Here is an 8,451-nt window from a genome sequence, read left to right as displayed (position 1 = left end):
ACTGTGATGTAAATGAAGGTTTAAATCAGACTGTGAGGAGTTTTAGCTGATGTGAAGCTGGCAGGCAGCGAGCCAATCACAGCGGCTCGTTAGGATGTTTATCCTGTAGAGCCTGATAGATAGGTTGCCATGGCAACAACAGGTCCAAACAGCACTTTACTAAACACACACACACTGCATCTTTAATATGAAGTTAAGACTCTTAAAGGGATAGTTCACCCAAAAATAAAAAAAATAGGATAGATAATGACCGAATTTACATTTTTGGATGAACTATCCCTTTAATGTACACTATTCAGTGATGCAACACATGGGGTCAGGGGTCAGGGGTCAGGGGTCAGGGTTAGATTCAGCACAGACACTTCTCTGATTCTCTGCCCTCTGGCGCCCCCTGCTGTCCTTTTAAACACACAGCCTCCTGTCAGAGGACTACATTACCCAGCAGCCCCCTGGGCCCTCAGAGCTGTCTGATTGGACGAGGAGACCCAGGATGGAGCTGACAGGACAGGCTGTAAGATAACACAGACACACACACACACACACACACACACACACACACCTGTATATCCAAATAAAAAGCGTGTTGATCTCCTGCCACTAGATGGCGTCAGATAACAGTTATCCAGTCCAACAACATCTGATACAATAGAAACTGTAAATATTAATACTCGGATCTTGATCCTTCAATACTTTAGAAATTATAAATATTAATACTTTTATGATTAGAAATGTTAGAACTGTTCCTCCTTACCTGCAGTCCAAACACTTACCTGAAATCCTGTTGGTACTGCAGTGTAGGAGAGGAGAAGCTTAAATCTGAAATGTGTTAAAGGGGGAGGAAATGATCACACACACACACACACACACACACACAGGCTGACCCAGGGTGTTCCTCCTGTCTGTCAGGTGAAGTCCTGGTCTCTAACTGACCTGCCGGACGACTCATCAGAACCGACTGGAGCACCGGTACCAACACACACACACACACACACACACACACACACACACACACACACACACTCACACGAAACACATTGACTGCCCCCCCCCCCCCCCCCCCCCCAGGTACAGCGCCCCCTGTCGGCCCCCCCTCTCCTCCAGTCAGGTCCAGACCCCCTGAGGCTTCGCTCCGACTTCACCTCCATCATGAGGGAGCTGCAGGTCTGTATGTGTGTGTGTGTGTGTGTGTGTGTGTGTGTGTGTTTCTCTAATATTATGCTGCAGTATGATGTCATATCTACAATATCATGCTAAAGTACCACATTAAAACAAAATGTTGAAGCACCATGTTGACGGTAAAACACTGTTAAAATACCATGTGAAAGTTAAAGTACCATGTTAAAACACTATATTAAACTGCTATGATAAAGCATCATGTAGTCTGTGTAGTACTGCGTCATTGTGCTGCATTAAAGTACCATGTTACAGTACAACGTTAAAGTACCACGTTAAAGTTAAAGTACCATATTTAAGTTGAAGTACTGTGTTGTGTTTCCAGGCGGTCTGTCAGCAGCTGTCCTCTACTGCTGAAACTCCTTCAGAGGTACAACCTGCCTGTCTGTCTGTCTGTCTGCCTGTCTGTCTGCCTGTCTGTCTGCTTATCTGCCTGTCTGCCTGTCTGTCTGTCTGCCTGTCTGTCTGTCTGTCTGTCTGCCTGTCTGTATTTCATCCCTCCATCTTCTCCTCCTCCTCCCAGTCTTCCTCCTCTCGGCTCCCCAGGACAGAGGAGAGTTTCCTGGGCAGAGGCTCCGCCCTGCAGAGGGGGAGGAGGAGGGGGAGGAGGGGGAGGAGGAGGAAGAAGCTCCGCCCCCCCCAGCTGGCCTCCGTCCTGCAGCAGCTCTCAGCGCCCCCCCACACCCTGACCAGGTACAGATAGATCTCACAAAAAAATACATGATAATACATTTGTATAGTAGATTGTTTTCTTTCCTATCCCATAAATCATATCGCAATCTCCCAAAATTATCCCACAACCCCCTGGGGGGTCCCGAACCCCAGGTTGAGAACCTCTGTGTTAGACCGCTGAGCCGCCAGCCGCTTCAGCCCCGATTTTAGTGTTTCAAATATTTTATTTAATTCTTCCAAACCAGCAGGATTCAGCTGACAGTTTCTTCTCTGCTCTGTTTTTCTCTGCTTCAGTCTCTGTCCATATGATCCCATTACCTTTAATACTGATAGTACTGTGTTCTCTGCCCCCCCCCCCCCCCCCCCCCTCCCAGGACTGAGTCTTTGTCCAGCTTCCTGTCCAGACCCCCTCCTCCTCCCCCTCCTCCCCCTCAGCCCCCCTCCCTCCCCCGCCCCCCCAGCCTGCCCCTGGTTCTGGACTTTGAGGGTTTTGCAGCGGGGCGGGGGGCCGTCCCTCCCTCCCTCCCTCCCAGAGAATGGGTGAGGAGCATCTGGGACGGCTGGTTCGACCAGGTCTTCCCCCCCCCACCGGAGGAGAGGAGCCGCCCGGCCGGCCAGGAGGAGTCCAGGGGGTACGACAGGAAGACTGACCTGGAAAACTAGTCCAGTCCTGATATGCATGTAACTAACTGTGTGATTATGAGCTGTAGAGCCAGTCATGTGACACAAAATGAAGAGAATGATGGAACAGAATAATATTCAGCTATACAGTCAGATATTATATAGTCTGATATTAGTTATCAAGAAATTCTGGAAATAGTCCAGAATTTTTATATTACATGTTTAAGATCCCTGCAGCAGGAAGTACTAGAACTGTGTGAGTGCTAATTTTCAAAGTCTAACAATAAAGCCACAAAAAAGTATGGAGATTGTTCCCTTGTTGTTCAGGACAGCAGAGGGGTCGCAGGCTGAGCTGCAGGATCTGGATTATGTCGACCTGAGCTGGACCCTGCAGGAAGACCTGACACCTGCAGACCTGGAGAGAGAGGTGGCTCTGCTGAGCCAGGCCTTAGACCTGCCCCGGGTCCAGCTCCAGGCTTTAGCCCGGCCCCGGGTCCAGCTCCAGGCTTTAGCCCGGCCCCAGCCTCAGGTCCAGCTCCAGCCCCAGGTCCAGCTCCAGGCTTTAGCCCGGCCCCAGCCCCAGGTCCAGCTCCAGGCTTTAGCCCGGCCCCAGCCTCAGGTCCAGCTCAGCCCGTTCCTCCTGTGCCGCCGCGGCGCTCTCTATAAGAAGCTGGGCTTCCTGAGCCGAGCGCTGGACGACCTGAACGCTGTGAGCTCACATGGTGACTAAGTACAAGATTAATGTCCTGTATTGAACACTAGGACTTACTGACTGTGTGTGTGTGTGTGTGTGTGTGTGTGTGTGTGTGTTTCCAGGCCATCAGCCTGCAGCCGGCCCTGCTGGACGCCTACTGGCATCGCCACAGCGTCTTCCTGCTGAGGAACCAGCAGACTGCAGCGCTGCAAGACCTGAACCACATCCTCAAACACAGGAGGCACGCAGGTAGACAGGGGCAGGGCAGTGAGACAGGTAGACAGGGGCAGGGCAGTGAGACAGGTAGACAGGGGCAGGGCAGTGAGACAGGTAGACAGGGGCAGGGCAGTGAGACAGGTAGGACAAGGGCAGGGCAGTGAGACAGATAGGACAAGGGCAGGGCAGTGAGACAGGTAGGACAAGGGCAGGGCAGTGAGACAGGTAGTACAGAGGCAGGGCAGTGAGACAGGTAGGACAAGGGCAGGGCAGTGAGACAGGTAGGATAAGGGCAGGGCAGTGAGACAGGTAGAAGTCTGTCTGTGTTGCCTGTTCAGATTAGTGTACGTACAGTACTTCACTGTGTACGTACAGTACTGCAGTGTGTGCACACAGTACTGCAGTGTGTACTTGTACTACTTTTCCCCCCTGGCTTGTCAGTACAGCGCTGTGTGTCTATATGGATTTGTTAAACAAACAGTATTTCCTCCATCAGGGGAATTGAACCTGTGACCTTGCATGTACAGACTGGAGGATTATTCAGCATGAATGTATTTACAGAGTGTGTGGTGAATGTTAAGCTCTTTGCATAACATCTTACATACTTAGCAGCCATTTGAGTGCTGCTCTTATGTATAAAGATTTCATTGAAATTCCTCTTTCTGAGGGTTTTACAACAGAAAGCCTCTGCTCAGCTGAGAGGACGAGTCGCTTTCATCTGCTGTCATTACTCAACGTTTCAGTCTGTTAGTCTGCTGCTGCTGAACGAGGACGGACAGAGAAAGACCCGCGGCCTGCTTGCTTGTGTTGAACCAAACTGTTGACCGTCTGTCTGAGGCTGAGGGAGACGGCCTGATTCAGACAGAAAAATACATCAGTTCACTATTAGTTCACACTTACACCAGTGATTCCCAGTCTGTTGCGCCCCAGGTCTTAATGCTGGTTGGTGGAGCGGTAGTAGAGTAAAGATGGAACAGAAACTTGCAGGACCGGAGGGGCTTGAGCTCTGGATTGGGAAACTGTTGATTTGTCTCCAAATCAAGACCAACATGAACAGAACCTGACGGTGCTCCATGATGTCAGATACAGTACAGGCAGAAATAGGCCCTTTTCACATCATCATGGTAACAGCTTCCGCGTTGAGAAACAGGTGCATTACAACTTCCTGTTGCCAGCTCTGGCCTTTTCTAAATCTCTCCACAACCGGCCCAACATTAGTGAAGTACAAAGACTCACTGACCTGTTTTCACTGACTCCTGAATCTAAACCAGAGAAAGGCTGCAAGTTCTTCACCTTAAGTTCCCTCTTCGATCATAATGTACACTGCAGTACTGTGTGCACACACTGCAGTACTGTACGTACACAGTGAAGTAATGTAATGTAATGATCATGAAGGTGAGTTTTAGCTTCAGTTTCTCCTCGTCTGCTGTACTCTGTTGGCGGTCATCACCTCATTTGCATAATGTTATTACATTATGTATCTAGTGCTAGTAACCATTAGAATTTTGTTGTTTTTGTTGCCACAGGAGGTTGTGATGCACCGGTTTCCCAACATTGAAGCTGTTACCATGACAATATGAAAACGGCCTATTGCGAGAGTTTTGTTGTATTTTTACTTGCCAACTGTCTGACCAATAACTGAACAACAATTCCAATTTTGATTTTAGTCTTTGTGAAAGTGAAGCGGACCAACTGAAAAACTAAACAATGTCTCATTCTCGCATTAGGTCCGAACCGAGGAAGTGGACTATTAGGTGTGTAAACACCTTTACACTACACCTTATCCTGACTCTAAACCAGAATGCATAAAGCAGAAATATAACTTTGACTTGTTGGTATATCAGAGTAATACTGACCATAGATACAGATTGTTCAACCTGCAGATTATCCTCCTGCTCCCTGGACCAGGGTTTCCCTGCTAGCACCAGGCTGAAGCCTGGGTGTCCAAGTTGCTCTTTGTCCTTCAGAAGGCGATGAGGTGAGGAGAGCTGCAGATGGGATTTGATCCATGACAACATCCCATCATCTGAGGTGTTGAGGAAACACCCACTGGGAAACACAGCCAGCTGGGAGGGCAAAGGTCCTGGGTTCGAGACAGGAACTTCTCAGATATCACAGTAATGTTCTCTGATGAGCACAGCACTTTTCTGAAAAGTGGGAATATTTCTAACTGGAAGTGTTCAGAAGACAGAACCTTCTATAGAAGCCAATGATGGGATTTGTCCTCAGTCATGAGGAGCAAACCTCAGATTCAGTTTTCTATCTCAGTATCTCTGTGTCACTATCTCAATATCACTGTATCAGTATCTCTATATCTATATCTCAGTATCTGTGTCTCTGTAACTGTATTTCTGTATCTCAGTGTTTGTATCTCTGTGTCTGTGTGTGTTCAGATGCGTACCGGTCCAGAGCGGAGATCTACCGGTCCAGAGGAGAGTTCGGCCCGGCCATCAGCGACTACAGCCGGGCGATCAGCTGCTGTCCTGACGACCACCAGAGCTTCTTCAGACGAGCTCAGATGTACGAGAAGAGGAGCGAGTTTCTCCTGGCCATGGACGACTACGCTAAAGTAAGCATAGACCTGGACCATGTAGATCAACACAGTGAGCCGCAGGGTCAAAAATCTGTTCCAGTGTTTCCTGGAAAAACAAGCTGTTGCAGTCGGATTAAAGCAACAGTACTGACGCAACTGCTACTGACTAAAAAGTTGCCCCACAAATCTTTTAGAGCAACTGTGTACAGTACAGTGGCCAAGGAGCCGTCTCAGCTAGGAGGATCTTGTTGCCAGGAAACCGTTTAACAGCTGTGGTTGCCTGTTGCTGGGAACGTTGCTGATCTGAGTTGATCTAAGCATCAGTTTTAAAGTCTGTCTTGTTTCCTGCTTCCTGTCCGTCCTGCAGACGCTCCAGCTGAACCCTTCCTGTTCAGACGCCATGATGGCCCGTGGCCTCCTCCACCTCCACCAGTCAGAGTGGAGACTGGCACTGGACGACTTCAACCTGCTGCTGCAACGACAGCCACAACACACTGACGCCAGGTCTGGACAGTGTGTGTGTGTGTGTGTGTGTGTATGTACATGTGTCTGTCTGTGTCAGTTATAACAGACCAGTGTCTGGAGACTTTCTCAGCATCTGGTATTTTTCTCTCCAGTTTGAGGTTTTGTCTGTTGCCTCTGTCACTGACAAGTAAACATGAGAAATGAATTTGAATGATTTTGCAGTAGAGAGGATGGGATCATGTCTGTCGTGATGAAATGGTTTTAGAGATGCAACAACAACTAAAGGAACCTCACCTGGAACAGGGACACCAGGGCCTGGGACTGGCTCACAGACGAGCACCTGGTGGCCAGGTGAGCTCCGTAGCTCGACCGGGGTGCAATGCCCGTCGGGCAAAGGGCCGGGACGGAGCAGATTTAGGTGTTGTGGACCATGGCATACTGGCTCTTTGAATGTGGAACAGTTGAGAGGTATCAACCTGCACCAGCTCAGGCCCCCCCCCCCCCCCCAGAGAGGAGGAGGAGCCTGAGCTGGTGTGGGAGGTCGAGACGTATCAACTAGATATAGTTGGGCTCACCTACATGGACCGTGTCGACTCTGGAACCAAAATCCTTGATAGGAGTGGTCTCTCTCATTCAGAAGAGGGTCGCCTCAATGCTGTGTTGCAGAGAGGAAAACTCTGAATGTTCAGTGGTTCACAGGTTCAGAGGTTCAGTGGTTCAGAGGTTCAGTGGTTCAGAGGTTCAGTGGTTCAGAGGTTCAGAGGTTCAGTGGTTCAGTGGTTCAGAGGTTCATTGGTTCAGTGGTTCAGAGGTTCAGTGGTTCAGTGGTTCAGAGGTTCAGAGGTTCAGTGGTTCAAACACTCACTGGTTCACAGGTTCACTGGTTCATTGGTTTAGTGGTTCAGAGGGAGGTTCATTGGTTCAGAGGTTCAATGGTTCAGAGTACTGGCCGTCTTAGAGAAGACTTCACCTACTGACTCCATAGTCCTACTGGGAGACTTCAATGCTCATGTTGACAACAGCCTCCTGATCTGAACCTGAGCAGTGTGTTGTTGGACTTCTGTGTTAGTCGTGGATCGTCCAAACAAACACCATGTTCAAACACTAACGGCCCTGCTCCACTACAGCCATCAGCCGTCAGCCACCGAAGGAATGATTCCTGAACCAGCATTGAAAGATGCTCCACTGCTCGCACTGCATCCTCGTTGTGTTGCGTCTGATGGCTGCGTCCAAGCTAAAGAATCGCAGAGGTTCAATTCTCGATGGCTGACGCACGCATTCTCCTTCACTGAAATAAACTTGAATTGATTGTTTTCTGGTGAATCCATTCAAAAGTCAACACGCTCTGTGGAGCAGGGAGAACGTCACGTTGGCGCAGCGCTGGTAGTGGAGCTCTAACGTAAGAGGTTCATCAGTGAACACTAACCTGAACCATGAGCCGACCAGAGGGAAGACGCAGCTTATCAAAATCAATCAATCAATGAATAAATGTATCTGATCAGTTCTGTTGTGCAGGAGGCAGCGGGGTCAGACCCTCGCCCAACTGGGTCACCTCCACCAGGCCCTGGGTGACTTCACTCAGGTCCTCAGACTGGATCCCAGCGACTGGAAGACCTTCTACCACCGAGGAAACCTGATCCGCAAAGAGAATCCAGACCAGGCCGTCCAGGACCTCAGCACCTCAGGTACAAAGAGAGAGACAGGGAGAGAGACAGGTAGAGAGAGACAGGTAGAGAGAGACAGGGAGAGAGACAGGGAGAGACACGGGGAGAGAGATCATTTCTCCAGTCTACTGCCATATTTGTCCCAGTAAACCTACAGTCAGATAGAATAATATTCTTATTTCTGTCTGTAGTTCTGTCTTCCTGTCTGTTTTCTGTCTGTAGTTCTGCTGAACAGCGACAGATCGAACCTTCAGGCGTTTCTGATGCGCGGCCTCGTCTACGCTGACAGGAAGCTGTGGCTGCAGGCCGCCGCCGACTTCGCCACCGTCATCACACTGGACCGGTACTGCTGCCTGTGTGTGTGTGTGTGTGTCAGTTAGACAGGTTAGACAGGTCAGTCAGCTGGTGGTCTA

Source organism: Centroberyx gerrardi, chromosome 17 (assembly GCF_048128805.1).
Source record: "Centroberyx gerrardi isolate f3 chromosome 17, fCenGer3.hap1.cur.20231027, whole genome shotgun sequence".
Taxonomy (NCBI): Eukaryota; Metazoa; Chordata; class Actinopteri; order Beryciformes; family Berycidae; genus Centroberyx; species Centroberyx gerrardi.
Note: the sequence above shows the minus strand (reverse complement) of the source record.